General features: G+C 48.3%; 1 long non-coding RNA gene across 1 annotated transcript; it reads left to right on the forward strand.

The window, feature by feature from the left end:
* On the forward strand, nt 785-8755 carry LOC108636950. Its single transcript, XR_001918651.1, has 3 exons — nt 785-905; nt 7230-7399; nt 8155-8755. It is a non-coding gene; the product is annotated as an uncharacterized LOC108636950 (long non-coding RNA).

Raw genomic sequence — 23532 nt, forward strand, 5'->3', positions numbered from 1 at the left:
GTAGGATTTCCACCCATCCTGAGGTCAAGGCTGCTGGGTGCTGGTGGTGGGGAGCTGACGAACTCTGTGGCAGTAAGGAAGGCGTGAGAAGGCGCCTATAAGCCCAGCTCCCCCTCAGACCTGCACGGGCCTCCTGTCTAGGAAACGGGAACACATACTCTCACAGGCCTGCCCCACGCTGGGATGGACCGCCTGGCTTCAGAGGCCTCCGGTTAACAGAAAGTGCCACAGCAATGCTAACAGGGGCTGTCCAGGCCTCTGCGGTGTGACCTCTCCTGTGAGGAGCCAGGCCAAGCAGTGGGCCAGTGCCCACAGACCAAGAAGTAGAGTGGGAACGTTGAGGAGGGAAAAAATGAGAAACATGAAGGTTCGTACTGAGGGATCCTGGCCAGGCGAGCCGGTTTGCAGGCTGTCTCCGCCATTCTCTGTTGGCCCTGAGGTTTAAAGGATCCAACAAGGAAAAATCAGGCTCCAAACCATGATGGCCAAATATCCCCCAAAGGAGCAGATCACCCTTCTTCTGCCCCAGACACCAGGCCAAGCAAATGCTATTAATAACCCTGGCCACTCCCAGGTCCACTCGGGGTGCTCAGGGCTGCAGCCTGCTCCTCGGATGCGGCCAGCTGTTTCAAACAGGTTTGGGAAAGTGATCTTTGGCACGGAATGAAGAAGGCATGTGTGTGTGTGTGTGTGTGTGTGTGTGTGCGCGCGTGCGTGTGTGCACGCGTGCGCACACGCACACGCACATGTGCACATGCGTGTAAGCACGGCGGGGCGGGGGGAGGCACCCATGAGTCCTCTATCAGGGCCAATGTTATTTTTAATTGCTGAGAATCAGCCCATGGCTGTTCCTCAAAGCTGCAGAGCGCGGGCTTGCCAGGGGTCGGAAACCGACTTCAGAGGAGGTAAGAAAGCCAGTCCCAAGGACGGTTCATTACCGAGCTGTCGTGTCTTATGGAAAATCAGGTGACGCCTCCGAGTTTATACAATCCTCTCCCCACCACCTCTCCCTCTTTCATTCCCCTCTAAAAAGGGAGCAGTGAATTTGAGCAATCTGGGAATTTTGGTTTCTGCCCTGCCCCTGAAGCATGACCGATGGCCCATTTTTCAAGCCAAATCTCACCCCTTGCAGGCAGCTGTTAGGAAACCACAGAAGGTGCTTGAAGGAGCACAAGAAATGGCTGGTTCTAATCTGGAGGAAAAAAAATGAATTAACAAGGCAGCTACTTATGGAAGAATGTTTTCTTTTCTTCAGCCTCAGCCTGCATATTTTCACAACATGTGTACTCTGTTACCTTGTCACTTCCCTGTTTCCTTTGGGTAAATAACTGGGCTCTGGGCTTAGGGGAAAAAAAGAAAAAGAAAAAAAGCCAGATCGGGAGGATCTCTGGGAAGGCCTTCCTGGCTGGGCTGGAGGGGGGGCACATGAGCGTGCTCTGGGGACCGAACAGGCACGTCCCAGACCCAGCCCGACCCGTTCTGGATGGGGCTTCTCACTGAACTCTGCAAGTCACGGTGTGGGAGTCAGGGAAGGGGGGCAGCCCCCTCCCTCAGCTGTGGGGCTGGCAGGCCCCAAAGCTAGGGGGAAATAAAGGACTTTTCTCCTTCGCCAAGTCAAATGGGAAGCCCTCTCTGAACTCCACAGAGTCAACAAAGCACACCCTGGCTCTTCTCCCAGCCTCGTCTTCCCACTCACCAGGGAGCCACCCCAATGAAGGCGGGGGTCGGCCCCAGGGGGCCCCACTGTGAACCCTGCAGGACCTCGGTTCCTTTCATGGAACTCAGAGGAGGGTCTTCCTCCTTAGCAACATAGCTGGTGTCTGGATGTGGAGGCAATGGTCTCCAAAATGCTCCATGGGTTTTGAGTCTCCCTTGCAGAGATGTTACTTTGTTCTTTTTCACTTTTCTGGCCCAGGGATACTTACCTTGGGCTATCTTACCTTGGACTTTTGTACCAGATGAGTGCAAAACAGTGTCACTGACCTTTAAGACATGTGCTACTGACGAGGGGGCAGGGAGACAGTTGCTTCCTGGCTACCTGGTTATCCTGACAAATTGAGATCTTTTATTTACAAAGCTATAGCATCTCTTAGGTGCTCACAGCTGATCATTAGATCAAAGAACCATTACTGATAGTGCTGCCAATACTGTACCACTTGCAAAAGGAGCTAGTTTACCATGCAGTGAGACACGTGTGCTGGCTCCACCCTGCAGGGGGAAACTGGGGCAAAGTGTCCTTCAAGGCTGAGACCAGTACCACCAGCACCCCTCCCCACCAAGGTGGCAGAGGCATAGAGGCGTTAGTTGGGGGCCGTCTGGACCTGCGTTTGTGCCTTTCCTCTCTCCATCTGTTCCAGAGTCTTTGATTCCAACCTGGAACTCCCTATATCACTTTGTAGATCACACAGCCTTCAGCAGGCGGAGGTTTGGAATTCAAACCCGCAGTTTTCGGTTGCAGAGTTCTGGCCCCCATCTGTTGAGCAGAGCTTCCTTCAATATCACTGGGAGGGCATCCATTTTCTGTAAGGTGGGGTCACTTGGAGAGGAAGGCGGGTGTTACTGTAGGCGTTGCTTATTTCAAACTGGCATTTGCAGGGCGTCAAGGGCCTTCAGAGGGAGGAAAAGGGAAAACCAAAGGCTTTCCGGTAACAGGGGAACAAAGGCACTTGTGGACCATCCAAACCATTCGTGTGGCCCAATTCTGCAAAAGGCAGCTTTGGAGATGTGCTTCAAGGCAGACAGGCAGTGGTGAGGACCAAGGCCATAGCCCAGGTTCATGGAGCCCTCGCTGTTCCCAGGATGGCTCAGGACTTTGTACATGTCATCTCAGATGTAACCCTCTCAATAACCCTCGGAAGCAGGTACTATTGTTCTTTTCCAGAGGTGGACGCCAAGATGCAGAGACAGTAGGTAGCTTGTTCAAGTTCGCCCTGAGAGACTGGACAATGGCAATCACCCAGGCAGGGTGAGTCTGAAGCCAGGGCTTTTGTTCTTCATGCGGGGCTGACTCTGGGGAGAAGCTGCAGGAGCACCCCCCTCACATACAGCATTTAGGAGCAGTTCCTTCATCGGGCTTGACGGCCTGTCCCACGCCAGCAGAAAGCGTCCAGGTCTCTCCGGTTACTGTCCCAGCTGTGTCTCCATGCAGGGCCCTGCAGTGCTGGTCCCTGAGCCATCACACTCAGAGCTGCCCTCCCTCCACCCAGCTCCCCAGGCTCAAGCCCATGCCCACCTGGTTTATATTTGTACCTCAGTCCATACTCTCACACTTCTTGTCTTTCCTTCCTCCTTGTCACCTCTTCCTCTAAGTGCCCTGGGTGGCGCTTTCCAGAGTAGAGGCCCCAAGTCAGCCAGCCTGACCAAGCATCCAAGGGTGGCAAGTAGACAACCAGCACCAGAATCCTCTCGGGTGCTTCAAGAATGCAGATTCTCAAGTGCTGCTGTAAAGCTCATTAAGGTTCTCAGCAGTGAGACTGGAAATCTGCATTTAAAATAAGCTCCCTAAGGGGTTCTGAGCCTGGACAATCCCAGGGACAGGGGAGCCTGGTGGGCTGCCGTCTATGGGGTTGCACAGAGTCGGACACGACTGAAGTGACTTAGCAAGGGGTTCTGATACTCCCTAAAGTTTGAGGCCCATAGTTTAGGCTTTTTATGAATTACGATGTATTGAACACGAGCCAGACGTAGCCACATCGAAATCAGACAGCAACACACTGAACTCTGCCTCTTGTGGCTCAGAGGCTGTAGAGCAGGCGCCGTGCAAAGAGCTGGGAGTTTATCTGGATCCCGGTGTGGGGATTCTCAAATAGGGAGATTGGGCTGAGAGGAAGTGAGGACTGTCACAGGAAGATGTAGGAGGCGACGTGGTCTCTCTGCCAGTCCATTTGGAAGTCCTGGAGAGGCGAAGGCCTTGGCAAAAAATTCCCCAGCAAAAGTTCCAAGTAGAGTGACTCCAGAACCCCATTTTAACAGGCATTTCTGAATCTGGCCATTTCCTGCTGGATGATCCCAGCAAACAGGATGGAGAGTAAATCAGGCCCTAGGGCTTTCTGAAGGGAAAACAGATAGCCTGCAAAGCAGAAAGAACGTGGTGGACACCCAGGTAGGCCACCTGGGGCAAAGGAAAGGACATTCCAGTACTGCTGAAGGTCACTTTCAGAGGTTTAGGAGAGAAGCCGCCCCTGAGAGACCCCGAGTCCCCAACTCATTAATGGAAGAAATCCTGGGCAGGCCACTGTGTCCAGATAATGAGATTAAGCTTTTGGTCAGTTTGGAGTTTGAGGAAATGAAAAAAAAGAAAAAGCCTTTATAAAATTGGAAGGGTTTTTCTTCAACTCACCAACAACTCCAAAACAACTGAACACAGGGTACTTTAAACTTGGCATGTGGTAGAACCTCCATGAAAATAATTTCTCAGCTCATTTGGTAACCACCTATAACATCTGGGCATGCTCAGTGGAAGGAACGCAAGTGAAAATTTGACTGTTAGTCCGGAAAGTGGTTAGAAGATGAGATGGAGATGCTGTCTAAAGCATCATCAACTCAATGGACATGAATGTGAGCAAGCTCCGGGAGAGAGTGAAGGACAGGGAGGCCTGGGGTGCTGCAGGCCACGGGGTGACAGAGTGGGACGTGACGTGGCAACTGAACAACGACGACGTAAAAGTGGGACTAGGAGGAGGGAAAGCAGTGAGGTGGCATGAACATGGGGAGACTTTGGGTACACGGAGGCCAGCCTCTCCTTCTCCTTCTCCTTCTGTGTCCACATGGACTCGGATGAGCCACGTCAAATCTCTAGGTCCGGGGAGCGCACAGATGAGCAGGGGAGAGCCCCGTGTGGCCAGCAGAGTGGCTGCCCCGTGGCACAGGGGCCACCCAAGCGGATACACGGAGCCTCTGTTCACTCTGCATGCTTGAGTCCTCCTCAGATTCCAACCTGGGCAAACCCAGACCTTTCCCACCGTCTCTTCAGTTGAAAACCACAGGAAACAGACTAACAGCGGCTCTGTGGTCTTCTGCAGCGTAATAAAATTAGAGCATTACTCAAAGTTGCCCCTGCGATGTGTATTTATATAGTGTCATATATTTATTTACATTGTGTTGCACAGCACTTATACAAATCATGAATACCTGTCATTTGTGTTTATATAATGTTTCACATACAGTGTCATATATATTTACACAGCGTCATATATATGACACTATACAAAAACAAATTGAGGGTATTCATATGTATATTACAAATACCTATTGCATTATAGGTATATAGAGGTAAATATCTATATATAGTTATTTGTATATATATACACATGGGCTTCCCTGGTAGCTCAGCAGTAAAGCATCCCCCTGCCAATACAAGAGATGCAGGTTCAATTGCTGCCTTGGGAAGATCCCTTGGAGAAGGAAATGGCAACCCACTCCAGTATTCTTGCCTGGGAAATATCATGGACAGAGGAGCCTGAAGGGCTACAGTCCATGGAGCCGCAAAAGAGTTGGACATGACTTAGCGACTAAACAACAACAAATATATATATACACATATATATATATATACACACACACACAGAGGCACATATATGTTGGTATTAGTATGTATATATGAAACACTATACAGAAAGACAAATCCCATATACAGACCTGCATGAGCCACTGGTTAAGTTACCTAAGGCTTCCCAATGAAACCACAGACAATAAACATTTGACTCTTACTGAGGGTTGAATTGTGTCCCCCAAAAGATATACTGAAGTCTTAACCTGTGAATATGACCTTATGTGTAAATAGAGTCTTTGCAGATGTAATCAAGATGTGAATTAAAATAAACTCATACTAGAGGAGAGAGGGCCCTTATTTCAATATGACTGGTGTCCTTGTAAGAACAACAGAGACAGATATACACAGGGAGAAGACAGACATGCAGGGGAGAAGGCCCTAGGGAGATGGAAAGAGACTGGAGTGATGCATCTTACAAGCCAGGGAACTGCAAGGATTGCCAGCAACCATCTGACGCTAAGAAGAAGCAGAGATGGGTCCTTCCTGAGAGCTTACACGGCTCTACAGGCACCCTGACTTCAGACTTCTGGTCTCCAGAACTGTGAGAGAATGCATTTCTGTTCTTTTAAGCCACCCACTTAAGCATCAGTGTGTGAGTCTTTGCTAGGGCAGCTCTAGGAAATGAACAGGCCTCCTGCTGTGGAATGGAAGAGAAGCAAAGCTTTCGTGTTCACCAAGGTTTTGCATCTGCTGAGCCCCCACTTCTTGGCCCCTTTCCCTGGCAGTCTCTCTCTCTCTCTCTCAGGGGAAGGGGTAGGGTGGAGATACTTCACTGTTTCCAACTGAAACCAACATCTGACAGATTATGAAGCTCCCATACCCCCCAGTCCTTGATGGTGATGGCTGATGGCTCAGGGCAACTGGCCACCTACCCTAAGTCCAAGCCTGGTCATCTGGAAATGGGGAGGTGAGACAGTGACACTTCATAGCCTTTCTCTCCCTGCCCCACTCTCTCCCAGCACCAGCACAACTTTTTTGAGAGCTTTGAGCCCTCAAAGTGTGGTGGAAATTTATGGCTAGTGTTCTAGATGGGAGTTTCAGGCTGTTACAGAGTTTTGTCTTTTCACTTTAATGGTACACAGGAATCCTCCCCACCCTCCTCCAAACAGCCACACATCTTTTTAAAATTTGCACCTTTTTTTCCCCCCAGACTGGTTTCCTATGGTGAAGGAGAGGGTAGGAAATGCCCAATAAATCATCCACCTGTCCTCACTCAATTGAGAGGCAGGAAATGCTGAGAACAGTCCCCTTACCTTTTCCACTTTGAATATAACAAGAGCCATCAGGACCCTTTGAAGGGCAGCCCCTCTGACAGCAGTATTAATTCTTCAAGGCCACTGGAGTTGTTTCCAGGCACCAGACCCAAAGGCGGCAGGCACGTTTAGGATGCTGACTGCCTCTGCTGCCCGCCCCTGCCGTGGGCAGCCTCTCCCTGGGCTGGCCCTGGGAAGTGGATGAAATCAGCTGCAATCTAAGGGGCTCCATGTCCACGGCATGGTAGTAACTCTGCAGGACAAAAGGAATTTTAATCCCTAGTCCTGTCTTTAAGGAGTTTACAATCTAGATGGCACAACGGCTAAGTCATGAACATTAAGAAAATGATCCCAGACAAGGGGGTTTATAGGAAATTTCCCAGGAGAAGTTGGGTATGTATAAAAGAAATGGAAGATGCTTACAGGCATGAAGACCAGGAAGGGGCTGGGAACACGCTAAGAGGAAGAAGATGCTGCAGCTCCTGCGAACACCCTGGAATGCATGGTGAAGACACTCACGCGCCTTCTCGGGGGATGGTGAGAAGCTGGGGTGTGTGCAGAAGGCCAGGCAGAGACAGGAAACACGGCTGGAGAGGTGAGCAGAGGCCCTGCGTTGCGGGGCGGGGGGTGGTCTTGAGAGCTTGGCTAAGAATGGTGGGCAGTGGAGAGGGGCAGATTGAAACTGTGCCCAGAATCTGTGTAAACGGGTTGCTCCTCCCAAACGATGGCTTCCCCTTGGACTTGAATTCAGAAAAGGGCCTGTGAGGCCTGATGGGGGCTCCACCCCAGGCTTCCTGGTGGCCATGTTGTGGGTTCTGACGCGCTTCAGAGTAAACCTTCCCTCAAACCTTGTGGGATGTTTTCTCCTCCAGTCTCCCACACTAGAATCACCCTTCTTTGTTCCCTGTCCCTCTTGCTCTTTCTGGCCACCTCGCCTCTCAGATGGCCCCCACCTGGGGTGTCCCCTGCCTGCCCTCCACCCCCATCTCCTCTGGCCTTCCCTGCTCACCTGGCCCCTGCCTTCGGGGCAGGTAGGCCTGTCCTTCAGGAGCACGAGGCATTTTCAGCTGGGCCTGCTTTTCTCCACAAGACTAGCTCTCTGGCTCTGCTGGAGCCACCATGCTCCATCCAATCCGGGCTTTTAGGAACAACCTGGAAGGGAGCAGGCTGCTCTGTGGAGAGGGGGGCATGCTGGGAGGGTGCGAACAAGAGGATGGTGGGGAGGCCGCTGGCTCCAGGGACAGCCTGAGCAAGGCCTTGGGAAGGAGGAGACCTCAAAAAGGAGGATAGGAAAGTTAGGCCTGAAGGTGGGTCTTTCCTGAGTGAGGTCTGTTCCCTTCACCTGACCAGGAGCCACGGGCCTCTGTCTATGCCTTCAACACCACTTCTCTGGCCCCAGAAGGCTCTGGACATGTATGGACACTCAGGACATATCTACTGAATAGCGAAGTGGGGGTGCAGGGGTGAGTGGGTAAGTGAGTAACTCAGTGGTGTCCCCACCAAAGAGAAGGGACCTTCTCTGCAAGCCCACAGCAGATGATGGGGTTCTGGACACTCTACCCTCAAATATGGCAACTTAAGACACGAAATATTTTAAGCTGAAGGAGTCTGAGAAAACAACAGAAGCCAGAAAGTCGCTTTGACTGTCCCCCTGACCCTTCTCCCCTGACCCAGCCCATAAAACCCTCACGTGAGGGGTGCCCTTCCTGTGACTGGAAGTTTATCTGTCTCTGAAGACAAAGGAACGCGAAGAAGAATCCTAGCAAACAAGCTTTGCCTAGTTTCCCTGGTTTGTTCCACTTGCCTCATGTTCCTATCCTATCCCTCCATGACTGCCCACTCTTCATCAGACCTAGCATAAAAATATCCAATCTGTTTATCTGGGTCTCCCTTTCCTGATGAAGGCCCTCGTGCCACATAAAACTTACATTAAATAAATGTGTATGCTTCTCACCTGCTAATCTGCCTCTGGCACTTTAATTTTCAAGCCCAACAGGGACCTTGAGAGAGTGCAGGAAAATTTTTTTCTCCTTTACAAGTTGATCACCAGACATCCCAGGAACTCCGGCAGGCAGAGGAGGGGACTCACTCCTACACCTGTCGCCTATTTCGGCCACACTGAGTCACGCCTGGCTGCAATCACAGACAGCACTGTAAACGTCCCCTGAGACCACACGTTTCACACCCCCCCCCCAACTAGATGGACCTAGACCCTCACTGGTTTAGGATGTAAACTGCCCACTTCTCTTGAGGGCCAAAGTGGGCTTCTTCTCCCTGCAATATCTGCTTTATGGACTGGATGTTAAGGCTTAATGCGTTATCTCTTTCAGAAGTATTTTAATTGTGAAAGGTGACTGTACTAAACTCCACATACATGCCTTAATGTACAATGTTTGTTTTTCTCTAACTTCACTCTGTGTGTCAGCGTTTAGGTCTATCCACGTCTCTACAAATGGACCCTGTTTTGTTCCTTTTAGCAGTTGAATAATATTCCATTGTATATATGGACCATACCTTCTTTATCCATTCATTAGTTGTTAGACATCTAGGTTGTTCCCAAATTGTACAGATAAACTTGTTTCCAGGGCAGGGATAAAGACAAAGATGTGGAGGGCAGACATGCGGAGACGAGGGGCGAGGGGAGAGTAGGACTGACATATATACACTACTTGGCATAAAATAGACAGCTAGTGGGAACCTGTTATAAAGCACATGGGGCTCAGCTCAGGGCTCTGTGATGATCTAGATGGGTGGGATGGGGCTGGAGATGGGTGGGAGGGAGGTCCGAGGAGAGGAGATATACGTATACATAGAGCTGATTCACTTCCCTGTACAGCAGAAAATATAACTGTAATTATAGTCTAATAAAAAAGATAGCTGTGCTGAGCATATAGCATTTAACAGAGGAGAAGGAAAGGAGAGAAAGGGACTCAACACATATTAATTCCCTACTATGAACGAGTCACCATGCTAGCACACTTGGGGAGTCTTTCTTTATCCTTATGCCTCTACTGTCACTCATTCAGCAGTTCCTTTTTGAGCACCTACCATGCCCGAGGCATGGTCTAGACTTGGGGAAGCAGCAGGGAAAAACCAGACAAAAATCCTGTCCTCATCATATTTACATCTAGTAGAGTAAACAAGCGGACAAGGCGATGGCAGCCCACTCCAGTGCTCTTGCCTGGAAAATCCCATGGACGGAGGAGCCTGGTAGGCTGCGGTCCATGGGGTCGCGAAGAGTCGGACACAACTAAGCGACTTCCCTTTCACTTTTCACTTTCATGCATTGGAGAAGGAAATGGCAACCCACTCCAATACTCTTGCCTGGAAAATCCCATGGATGGAGGAGCCTGGTGGGCTGCCGTCTATGGGGTCACACAGAGTCAGACACGACTGAAGTGACTTAGCAGCAGAGTAAACAAGCTGAAACTCCAATACTCTGGCCACCTCATGCGAAGAGTTGACTCATTGGAAAAGACTCTGATGCTGGGAGGGATTGGGGGCAGGAGGAGAAGGGGACGACAGAGGATGAGATGGCTGGGTGGCATCACTGACTCGATGGACATAAGTTTGGGTGAACTCTGGGAGTTGGTGATGGACAGGGAGGCCTGGCATGCTGCAATTCATGGGGTCGCAAAGAGTTGGACATGACTGAGCGACTGAACTGAACTGAGAGTAAATAAACAAACAAGAAGATGAAGAGTATGTATAGGATAGAGAAGGTGATTCATGCTATGGAGAAAAATAAAGCTGGGGAGGAGACAGGAAGTGCCAGCGGTGGGAGCTGGCTGTCAGAGGGACACAATTTAAAATCAAATGGACAGGGAAGGCACCACTGAAAGGTGTTATCTTTTTGGATTGAAGAGGTGAGGAAATGAGCTGTGGTGACATTTGGGAGAGATTTTAGGTGCAGCAACTGCCTGCAGAGGGTACAGTCCTGTGCATACATGATGTGTTCAAGGCTCAGCGAGGAGGGCAGTCTGACAGGAAGAACACCAAGTCCATTCTGACCATGGAGAGAAGTAGCTTTTCCTGGTAGCTCACCTGGCTAATTCATCTTGCTAAGGAGGTCAAAGTCATAAGCTTAGGATACACTTGTTTCCCAACAAATGTCATCTCACAAGGGCAGAAGGGACAATACAAGGGAATGGATGGTCTGTCACAGCTCTGTCCTCCATGCTGGACTGGAGCCCAGCGCCACTGCTGCTACCTGTCTGCTTAGGCAGATCACATTCTCTGAGCTCAGATAAATCACATTCTCAATCTTCTCTTTTGCAAAATGGGTACACGCTTAATAACTTTCACCCGAAGACATTGAACTAAATAGGACTATATTGTGTAAAACATTTGTAAACTGAGATGTGCTGTAGAAATTGTTCACTGTTGTTATTATTATACCATAAAGCAATTCAGGGGCTCTGTTCAGCTCCTGCTGCATCTATAAAGCCATTCTAACAGGCAAATATAATTTCTTAGTTCTGTGTGCCAAGTTGCAAAGACTATTTTTACTTATTATTTGGAGTGGGAAAAGACTGCATGAGGCTCTCTGCATGATCTATTAAGCCATTTCCCAAACTTCAGATAATCCTACGATCCCCACCCTTACCCCACCCCCCATCTTAGTTTCTGTCTCCCAGCCTCACTGGAGAGAGCTCTGTGCCTGTGCCAATGGCCTCTGTTACTGAATCCCATGGTGTGACCTCAACCGGGCTCTCAGTGCTGCCAACAGCTTTCATCCTTTGGTTAAGCCCTTGTTTGCTTCCTGTGGTGAGAACTCCAAACCCAAGTCCCCAACTCCACATCCACTCCCCTTGTTCCTGGCAGATGGCTTAGCTTTGGCCACACTAAGGTGCAAGTTCAACAACATGGGCTTTTCCCTGCCTGGACATTTCTTGTGTGTGCGCATGCCAAGTCACTTCAGTCATATCTGACTCTTTGTAACCCTGTGAACTGTAGCCCTCCAGGCTCCTCTGTCTGTGGGATTCTCCAGGCAAGAATACTGGAGTGGGTTTCCATCTCCAGGAGATCTTCCTGACCCAGGGATTGAACCTCTGTCTCTTATGTCTCCAGCATTGGCAAGCAAGTTCTTTACCACTAGTGCCACCTGGGAATGCTGGACATTCCTTACCAAACCTTAATCTACTCTTTACCCATCTTTTCTAGATCCAGAGCCGACATTATCTCCCAGTGGAGGGGATAAGGTCTTTCTGTACGGGTGGGCACATCATACTTTCTATAAAAGCAATCAGAGTGAACAAAAAGGATTTATCAGTAAGGAAGCTGATCACTGTGCTGTTTTTAAGAGCTGAAGCTGGGAACCAACTCTCTATGTCTAACAAAAGGGGATTGGTTGAATTCATCATGGGTTCAGCCATGAGATATCAAGAAAAACTTTATAAGTAGTAAGATTCCAATTTTTCTAAGGGCCAAAAGAAACAAAATTTTTTTTAAACAACAACACAAATATGTGCATGGGGGTAAAAAAGACTGGAAGGAAATACACAAAAATATAAATAGTGATTATCTTCAGGCGATGAGTGTGTGATTTTTATTTACTTTTAGTACTTTACCATGTTCTGAAATTTCTACTGTAAACATATAGTATTTTTAGAATTAGAACAAAAGGTAAAAATAGTATTAACAATGTTTCTCTGAAGAAAGGCCACTTGTGATTTAGTTCTGCTTGTTTCCCTTTAAATGCAGCCTTTTTGGGTGGTGCCTGGTTGACAGCTGCACAGTAACTCTTGTTACATGTAAGGACTAGAAGCAGAGAAAACCATAACCAATTAACATTACAGTGGGAACCGAGGCATGCAGAATGGAAATGCCTCAACGGGAACGTGTTAGTACTAATTTTTTTTCCACTGTTGGACAGGTGTTTAGGGGAATGCGCTAAATTTGCTCCAGATAATTTATATTTTAAAAAATGCTTTGATTACTTCATTTTTCTGCCTTCTTTTTCATGGGAACTTTTCACATGTGGAACCATTTGGTTATGGCTATTTCATTCTAAGTCTACTTAATCTATTTATCTGAGGCCCTACTGTGTGCCAGCGCTGGTAGTGTAAGGGGTTGTCTACCAGGGGTTCTCAACAGGGGACAGTGTGGCTCCCCCCACCAGGGGCTTTGGGAGTGTTTGGCGGGTGTTTCTTTGATTGTCAAAAGTCACAGAAGGAAGGGCACTGTTGACTTACAGGCGGTGAGGACCAAGTTTGCTAAACAGCCTGCACTATGTAGATAGTCCCGTGTGACCAAGAATTGCCCTACCCCCAGTGCCAACACCCTGGGGGAGAAGAACAGAACTGGATAGTTGATGCTGGCCACGTCTGGGAGGGACAGAGAGAAAGGAGGGCAGCAGCCCTTCTCAGCAGCAGCCCTTCTCAGCAGCAGCCTAGTAACACTGTGCTGAGACAGGGTTACTGGATCGCCCAGGTTTTCCAGCAAGGCCAGAAATGTAGATGATGATGTAAAATTTCCTGATTTTTAAAAAACACTGCATGGGCCAAACAAAACACATCTGTGGGCCAGATCTGGCCCTCAGGTTGCCAATTTGCAACCCTGTCTTAGGGAAAGACACAGTCCCTGTCTTCATGAGAGTATAACGGAGCCCTTATGAGTTCAGGTTCAGGTTCAAGAGTAGACAAACCTGGGTTCAAATTGCAGCTCTGTCATTCACTACCTATGATTTCAGGCAAGAAAACATCCTCTGAACCTCACTTTCCTACTCCATAAAACAGAACACTCATTGGGAGTGTTGTGAAGATTAATCTTAGCAGAAGTCTCCAACAACTTGCACATGGGGAATGCATAATAAAGTAGAATGACCATTATTATTAAGTATGTCACAGCCTAAAACAAGCACCTACTGTGTACAGCGCACTGTGCTAAGTGCTAAGGACTTAACAAATAAGTGCGAGGGAGAGTCCTTGACCCAAAGGGGTTTTCATTCTGAAAAGTGAGAGAAACTCTGGATGTTGTGAGTCAGTCAGCTATAAGAATGTTACTGCATCAGTTACAGGAGACCAGAGGAGGGTCCTTTGCGTGGAGGGGGGTCAGGGTTGGGGGAGTCCTTCCAGACAGAGAGGGAGCAGGATGGGCAACCCAAGCAAAAGCAAGATAATAACATCATCATAATAACTGATTATTACAATGATAGCTGTGACATGCTAGGCCCTCTCTAAGTACTCTATGGGTTGGTAGGCACGCTCCTCTGGCTTCATACACATAAGGGACAAGGCATGAGATGGGAAGGGTCCCCTGGAGACATGCGGATGCTGAATGCCAGGCCAGAGCATGGCAGACTATCTCATTTATTGGCAGGGAAGGGGAAGCACAGAAATGACCTGTGGGAGTGGTCATCAGGGGTCGGTGAGCACAGGATAAAGCAGAAGTGGAGACGAGACAGCAGACTTGTGGGGAGACCCCGCATGGGGCCTGGGAATGGGTGGGGAGCCCTGTGAAGGATGCTTTCTTTACCAGGTCTCTGGATGGACGAAATTTGGGAGGTGGTGGGGGATGCTGCCCAAACTGACTGCCTTGGGGGTATAATGGGAATTTTATAGAAGGAAAACATTTTAAACTCGTCTCTTCCCACCTGCCTGCTCCTCTGTCTCTCCTCCACCAGCACGTCCGTGTTTTCTGCTGACCAGGTCTTGTGGTTGTAAATACCTTTCCCTTAACTAATTTTGAAAATTTGGAAGCATCTCCTTCTTTTGCTAAGGTACTATTATCTTCAAATCTCTCCAGAAAATACTCAGCCCCTCTTTGTCCCCAACTCTCTATAACAGAGATCATTGCCAGGGTCGATGGCTTGAGCACAGCAAAGCTTCCAGAATTCTGACCCTTCCAGGCTGACTGATATAAAATCCCTTACTGCACAGAAAGGAAGAGTGTGCAAATTCTGTGAAACAATTTTTTTTTTTCAGGGGGAAACTGGTAATCCATTAAAAGAACAAACTGTTTCTGAGCACTCCCACATTATTTATAGTCCAACAGGCAAAATGCTGTTTATACATGAGGCCCATCTACTTCTCAAAGTAGAGCAAGCCACACCTCTCCCAGAGAAGATTTTTGTTAGCTGTAATTGTGATTTATTCAACAGGATGGAGAGTAATAAGACTATTAGGCTGGGCATGCGTGATGCCTGAGGCTCTCTAGCCATAACCTGTATTAGTCCGAACCAGTGCCGTTTCATTGCAATGCATCTGTAAGAAAGAAAAACTCCTCGAAATATCACTGAACACCTCGGTCCCACAGGTAGACTCCGTGGTGGCTCAGACGGTAAAGCGTCTGCCTACAATGCGGGAGACCCAGGTTTGATCTCCTGGTCGGGAAGATCCCCTGGAGTAGGAAATGGCAACCCACTCCAGTACTCTTGCCTGGAAAATTCCATGGATGGGGGAGCCTGGTGGGCTTACAGTCCATTGGGTTGCAAAGAGTCGGACATGACTCAGCAACTTTCTTTTTCTTTCTTTGTTTTGGTCCCACAATGACAGTACAACTCTCATTGGGGATTATGGACCTTAAGGCTTCCAGGAAAGGACCCCTTGCTCTGAAGTGAGTCAAATGCTGTTGGGTCCCCACTTCCAGGAGGCAAAGTGAACAAGCACAAGTATGTGGTGGACGGACACCGTGCAGAAGTGAACGTCTGTCTGTGGTGTAGACACAGGAAGGGAGTGGGGCCTACTGAGGAGAGCTGAGAGGGTCTCTCTAGGTTGCTACATTGGACTCTCAGATGTCTGAGACCCGCTAGTTCTTTTCCCAAAGCAGGAGAGCCTATGTCCCCCTTCAGAGACTCCCTGCTCCGCCCCCATTCTTCTCCCAGGTGCCACCCTGCCCCGTGAAACAGATGCAGGACACCTCGCAGAGGCAGTTATTAGACAGCAGTCTGAGCTGACCAACATTTTCACAGGCTGCCTCCTTGTAGACGACAAGTTTCCTGTCCCCAGAGATGACCAAGCATCAGCTCAACATCTATCAGCAGGGATTACGGCTTCCTCAGAAACAAGGAAATACCTATCAGACCCTTCTTCTTCTGGAGCCTCCTATGAAAATGTATCTGGGGCATGGATGAAGTACCAGATATAGGCTAACAATCCCAAGGTTACTGGGTCCTGTGATTTTGTGCAGGTCACTTCTCTTTGGTCAAATGGGGATTTGGGCTCATAGAAATCTGAGCTGGCTCCTGGGGTGAACATGCTGTGACTTGTAGTTGTAGTTTAGTCACTCAGTCTTGTCTGACTCTTTGAGACCCCGTGGACAGGCTTCACTGTCCTCCACTATCTCCCGGAGTTTACTCAAAATCATGCACATCACGTCAGTGATGCCATCCAACCATCATATCCTCTGTCACCCTCTTCTCCTCCTGCCCTCATTCTTTCCCAGTATCAAGGTCTTTTCCAGTGAGTCAGCTCTTTGCTTCAGATGGCCAAAGTATTGGACTTTAGCATCAATCAGTGGAACCAGTGAGAGACTATTTCTTTGGGTTCCAAAATCACTGCAGATGGTGACTGCAGCCATGAAATTAAAAGACACTTGCTCCTTGGAAGAAAAGCTATGACAAACTTAGACAGCACATTCAAAAGCAGACATTACTTTGCCAACAAAGGTCCATCTATTCAAAACTATGGTTTTTCCAGTAGTCATGTATGGATATGAGAGTTGGACTATAAAGAAAGCTGAGCACTGAAGAATTGATGCTTTTGAACTGTGGTGGTGGGGAACACTCTTGAGAGTCCCTTGGACTGTAAGGAGATCCAACCAGTCCATCCTAAAGGAAATCAGTTCTGAATATTCATTGGAAGGACTGATGCTGAAGCTGAAACTCCAATACTTTGGCCACCTGATGCGAAGAGCAGACTCATTTGAAAAGACCCTGACGCTGGGAAAGATTGAGGGAAGAAGAGAGGGAGACGACAGAGGATGAGATGGTTGGATGGCATCACCGATGCGATGGACATGAGTCTGAGTAGGCTCTGGGAGTTGGTGATGGCCAGGGAGGCCTGTCGTGCTGCAGTCCACGGGGTCGCCAACAGTCAGACACAACTGGGTGACTGAACTGATTCCAGTGAATATTCAGGACTGATTTCCTTTAGGATTGACTGGACAGTGGCTCAAAAACTGGGGCCGTTCCAAGTCCAGCTCAGAGCCTTGGGATTAGCTTTGTCCTTCAGACAGGAGGGACAGCTGGAAGCATTATCTGGTGGCTTTAGAAGGACCTGACATGGCCCTGGGCTCTAAGTTCTCTCAGCTCCCACCCTGACTCCCAGTTCCCGAAATGTCAGCCTCCTAGTTATTCCCTGGGGATTTGAATCCTCCCAGAGATTGATCAGGGGTTCTGCACTCAAATGCAAATTACGCCATTAAATGCTATAGGGGTGGGAGGAGGGATTAGCTGACAACCCTGGGAGCCTTGCCTCAGGCCCTCAGGAATGACAGCCCCCCACAGGGGTAGGTCAGGAGGGAAAGAGTGGAAAAAGGGAGTGAGCTCAGGAGGGGTCAGAGGCCTCTGGCCGCCCCCACTTCATCTCCAGTGTGCTCTGGAACATGGGGCCCTGGGTTGGGGACTAATCCCTGGGCCACTCACCCTCTGCCTTGCCATGGCAGGGTCAGGACCCCCACCCCGTGTGTCACTGGCTACACTTTTGGCCCGAAGTGCCCTGTGCTAACTTGCAATTCTCCAGGCTAGGCTCAGAAACCAGGCACATCCCTTGTTCCTTTCCTTTCTCAGAGGCTCAGAGAAGTTAGGACTGAAAGCAAGGAGAGGGGCTGCTGAGGCTGCAGCTTGGGGAAGGGCACACAGAGAGTGAGTGGCAGGGCCAGCTAGGAACCAGCTCCAACAGAGTAAACCAAGCTCTCCTTCCTGCCCTCTCCCTATTCCACCCCACAACCCTTTCCAATCAGCCAGTCTAAAATTACCATATTTACAGCATCTGCAGCCAAGCCGAGCACTAAACAAGATGAATAGCCATGACGCACGAGCTGAGTAAAGTATGCAGCAAGGCTGGGCTGGGCTGGGCACCAGAGAGAGTGAGCCACAAAGGGAGACTGGTGCAGTCCCAGGCAGGTGACGGGCAGGACTCACCCGGCACTAAACGGAAGTGAGGGAGGGGCAGGGAAGCCCTAGCAAGGTCAGTCTAGAAAGAGAGAGAGATGGAGCAGTTAACAAAGGAGGGGAGAGATAGAGAGCTATAGAGAAATGGATGGATATAGTTAGATGGAGGTGCTGTGCTGTGCTAAGTCGCTTCAGTCTTGCCCGACTCTTTATAGCCCTATTGACCATAGCCTGCCAGGCTCCTCTGTCCATGGGATTCTTCAGGAAAGAATACTGGAGTAGGTTGCCATGCCCTTCTCCAGGGGATCTTCCCAACCCAAGGATTAAACCTGTATCTCTCTTACCTTTCTTGTATTGGTAGATGGGTTCTTTACCACTAGCACCACCTGGGAAGCCTAGACAGATGGGTAGATGGATAGAATATGAGAATACGATGCTAACTTTACAAAGCTTCTCGTTTTCCTCCTTTTGCTTTCCTCCCTAAGAGGAAACTGTTGAGGCCTGTAAGACAGGATCCTTTAAATTATGTGTGTGTGTGTGTGTGTGTGTGGGAGTCCTCCACTGGAGACTTGCTTTAACTTCTTATAGTGGGACACCCATGTCTCTGAGTCCCTGAGCAGCCTTTTCCAGGTAAGCTCTGCTCAGCCACACAGACTAAATGACTCCATTCACAGAAAGGGCCTGAAAGTCTGGGCGATGAAGCTCTGGGAAAAACCAGGGGGACAATGGGAGTGTGTTCTGAGTCAGGGTATCCAACATTCTGTCCCAGCCCGGCCTGTTCTTTCCCTGGGAGGGAAAATGCCCCCGCAAAGAGAGTGGAGACTCAAGACTTGCAGATGCTTTCTCAGAGAATTTCAGAGCCAGGAGGAACCTAAATCCACCGGTGATAAGGGGAAGAGATGGGCTAAGGAATCTAGGTCCGCAGACTCAGAGACGTGACCTGATTCTCCCATCCTGAGGCTCACAGAAGATTCCCTGGCACCCTAGGGCTCTGAGTGAGCAGGACTGTTGGACCCTTATGCTCCTCCCTGGAGTCAGAGCACCTCCACTTTGGTCTGCTTTCCAGGCTTCTCTTTAGGTTTTCAGTTCTTTTCCACAACATTTTCAGTGACAAAAATCAGTGTGGAAATCACTGGTCTGTCCTGGCAAGCAGGAAGTAGAAAGCAGTACATGGAGGCTGGAAGGCAGGCAGGCAGAATGAGGGTCTGTAGAAACACAGTGGGATGTGGCGGAGGACGCTGAGAAAAGGAGTAACCCTTGAGGGGAGGTTGGGATCAGCTCTTCCGTGTGAACCAGCTCTCAGAGGAAACCATCTCCCCGAGAGAACTGGAACCAGCCGCCAGTCGCCATCGCCCTGCTGGACCCTGAACCGGACCCCAGAGTGGGGGCTATCTGCCAAGCAACCGTCAAGTTCCCTTGAGCCATTCTCAGCAGAAGGTGATAGGAGGCAGGACGTGCTGGTGTTGGAGTCATAACTGCCCACCCAAAAGTGTTTCCAAGCTGAGGACATCCTCAAATAGGCACACCATGTGGCACACGTCTAAATCTGGCCCTGCCCTCGGGGTCTTTCAGAATGTGAAAATACTGATAAACTACACAGGTGTTTCTGTTCTTCTCTGTGGCCCAGAATTGCTAAGAACCAGCCCCTGTACATCATTAATATGGGAAGAAGTAGGCAGTTAGTCACCAGGATGGCGGCTACCATTCTCTTGGCTCTGTCCTGTGTGTGTGAGTGCTCAGCTGTGTCCAAGTCTTTGCAATCCCATGGATGGTAGCCCTCCAGGCTCCTCTGTCCATGGGATTTCCCAGGCAAGAACACTGGAGAGGGTTGCCATTTCCTTCTCCAAGGGATCTTCCCAACCCAGGGATCAAACCTGTGTCTCTTGCATCTCCTGCATTGGCAGGCAGATTCTTTACCAACTGTGCCATCTGGGAAGCCCTGGGTAGACCCATATTTCTCGATTAGCCAGGAATCCCTCCTTCCTTCTCCTCCTATCTCTAAGACTTCATCTTCTGTCTCCTCCACTGGCTCCTCTTTTCCAACCTCCCTTAAATTATATTTCTTCCAGGTTTGGGCTTCTGCCTTCTCTGAACTTTACTTTGAGTGCCCTTATTCTCTGCTGGCTCCATTCATCACTGAAACCCTGTGACCTCAGCCCCCACCACCTCCTGAATTGCCCGCATATATTTCCAACTGTCTGCTGAACATCTCCAGTTCTACAGTTGTCTCAAATCACACATGTCCAAAACTGATCTCATTATCTACGCTCTCCTGCTTCCCATGACAAGCCCCTCCATGGTCCCTCCGCTATCCTTTCTATCTCAGTCAGTGATATCACTGGCCACTCAAACATCCCAGTGGAAACCTTAGAATCACCCCTGACCCCTTTCTCTCCCCGATCAAGGTCTGTCGGTGTTAACTCTGATGAGCCCTTTAACTCTCTCTCCCTTCCATCTGTGCCACATTTAGGCTCTTAGCATCTCTCTGCTATTACAATCCCTCCTACGGGATCTCCCAGGCTTGCATCTCCCTCCACTTTACAAACAGGAGACAACTGTCTAAACACAGATTAGATTCAGTAAACGTTTGCTGAGGGCCCACTCTGTGCTAGAACTGGGCACACAGCAATAAATATGACCAGGAGGATCTCTGTCCTCATCGGGCTCACATCTCAGTTGGAGAGTCAAAGGGGAAAAAGCACGAGACACATGAGTGAATAAAATACTTTTAAATTGTAGTAATAAGGGATGAAGTGAAGTGAAGTGAAGTGAAGTCGCTCAGTCGTGTCCGACTCTTTGCAACCCCATGGACTGTAGCCTACCAGGCTCCTCTGTCCATGGGATTTTCCAGGCAATAGTACTGGAGTGGATGGCCATTTCCTTCTCCAGGGGATCTTCCCAACCCAGGGACTGAACCCGGGTCTCCAAAGGCTCCTCAATATCTATAGAACGAAGTTCAACTCCTCAGCTTGGCATGTGATGCCCTTGCCAATCTGGCCCAATCTTTTTTCAATTCCTCTTCCACAACTTCCTCTATCCTCAAGCCCCTCCATTCTGTGCTCCAAATCCCATTCATCTTTGAATTCCAAGTTCCTTATTACTGGCAAATAACAGATGGGTAATTGTTTGGGGAATCAATGTGTGGATGAATGAATGATGGATAGGGCTCCAACCAGAGTAATACCCTCTCCCCTTTCTCACGTCTGCTCTCTGGTGAAGCTTTTTTGCAGTGGCTCCTTCCCCTGAGTCTCCATGGTGTTTCCAATGTTTCTGCCCCAGGTACTTGTAATATTTGACTGTCTCTCCTGCTAGCCTGCTAAGGCATTGAGGGAGGTCTTGTTCCATTCTGAAAAAATGCCTGGCACAGAGTGGGTGCATGAAACATGCCAGTTGAATTGACTGTGAAGAGCATGAAGCAAAGGCAAGTGATTGTTGTCCTTTGTAGACTATTTCCTGCTAAAACAATTTTAGTGGCCAAAATATTTGGATGGAAAGAAGCAGTGTGGAGACATCCATTGCCAAGTGGATGGCCAGAGGCACACACCTCCTCCTGTTCAAGGAACAGCTTCAAAGAGCCTAACTTTGTCACTGTGTCTTTGCCTTTGAAAATATTTTTGCACAACCAAGGAGAGAATAATGAAGCAGATATGTGTCAGTGGAGACTAGTGCTCAAAGATTTGCCTGTATTCATGTGAACAGACACTCCCTTGGGTTGTGAGTTGGTTCTAGGGTTCAGTTCATCCCTTCAAAAGATGTGCAAAGAAACAGCACCATTTCCATCCTAGCAACTAGGGTACTTGTTTCTTTCCAATGACCTTAAATGGAACCTATCTTCTGTGCTGTTCCCATCTCTCATTCTTGGAATTTCCTAAACATTATTCCCTAAGACCAGAATAATTGAACACAGGGGTCTGTTGGTCTTTGGTGAATACATTCAGAGTCCCTGGCTCCTTTGGCAGGATGAGGGAAAAGTGGATAGGGAACCAAGAATAAAAATTGCAATAAAAATCCGATTAAAGGTAAGAATGAAAATAGGAGTTAGATTTTCTGAAACTTTTTTTAGGCTTGGTGCCTGCTCTCCGAAAGGTACTGGGCATGTGCCAATCTGCCTGGCTTTCTCAAATCACTGTTGATTCATTTGAATTTCACACATGGTCACCTCATCCTCTTTTCTTTTCTCAGTCTCCCCAGAAAGCACCCCACCCCTGACCTGAGCATTTCATTACTCCTATGTCCTTAGGGACCATTTCAGATTTTTTCTTGACAGCCGTATTTTATTCACTCTGGTTCAATGTTGCCAACTCAACTGTCCTCAGCCAAGCCTCCAAAGGAAATATGATCTACTTGCTGCGTCAGATCATTTGGAAATAGATACGATTGGCTTGGAGTCACTCCACGCGGGCCTGTAAAACTGCTCTCTCTCCTTCTAAGTGGGTTGGGTCAAACCCAAACTGAGGCAAGAGGTTTCCAAGGAACACAGAGGAAAGGACTGGAGTAAGTGGTGGTGATTCAGTCAGTGGACCTCTTGCTTTTGAGTCAGTATTAACCTTCCACTGGCAGCAAGTATATGTAGGCGGCCTTCACAGTCAAACTAAAACAGTGAGGTCTTCAACACTGGGGTTCATGAAACATTTTACAAGAGTAGCAAGGATGCAGGCTTGGTGTGAATCTCTTCATTCAAGCCAACTTCTAGCTTAAAATTTAGTGTTTCCAAAATAAATGAAGGTTAGCTAAATCAATTTTGAGATTTATGTATCTTGTGTAAAGTTGGCAGGGTATCTATACTTCCATTGGGCCAGCTCCACAAAATAGCATTGAAATTCTCACATGTATTGTCCCAAGTCTCTCTGGAATCTTAAATAGGGGTAATTTATTCTTTGAATTAATTTTGCAGTGTCATTTTGTTCTAATTAGTTAAGAGGTGTCTGGTATAATGAAAGAGCCTAAGCGGGGAAATCAGAAAACCAGGCCAAAGCTCAAGCTACGTCATTCATTGGGCAACTCCCTTACAACACCTCAGTTGCCTCATCTACAAAATGGGAATTGTGCTACATGTTTTGCAAACCATAAAGTATCATATAAATTTAGGGAGGTTTCAGTCTTAGAAATGCCTCTGTAATTGAAAATGAAGGGCTTCTCTAGGTTCCACTGAAGTAGTGGGTCAAAATAGCATGATAGGAATATGAACGTGGGTGCTCAGATCAGCAGGACACTGGCCTGTTAGCAAGCCTAGTTCCTACTGAAGCAAAATGCTTTTATCTCATTAATTAGGATTTTTATATTCTTTTATTTGGAGTAAGTCTTAGAAGCATGCCATTCAATCTTATACTCAATGGAAGAATTTTTCTAGATTTTCCTGTCAAGAATATGATGGTGATGCTTAAAAATCAATAATATGCCTTTGCTATTGGTATAGCTACTCTGAACAATGTATGGATGATTTTTTAAAAATTTAAAATAGAGCTACCATATGGGCATATATCCAGAGAAAACCATAAATTGAAAAGGTACATGCACCTTAATGTTCATAGCACTTTTTACAATAGCCAAGACTTGAAGCAGCCTGAATGTCCATTGACAGATGGATGTATAAAGAAGATGGTACATACACATATATACAATGAAATATTACTTAGCCATAAAAATGAATGAAATAATGCCATTTGCAGCAACAT

The sequence above is a fragment of the Capra hircus genome, chromosome 10 (assembly GCF_001704415.2).
Source record: "Capra hircus breed San Clemente chromosome 10, ASM170441v1, whole genome shotgun sequence".
Taxonomy (NCBI): Eukaryota; Metazoa; Chordata; class Mammalia; order Artiodactyla; family Bovidae; genus Capra; species Capra hircus.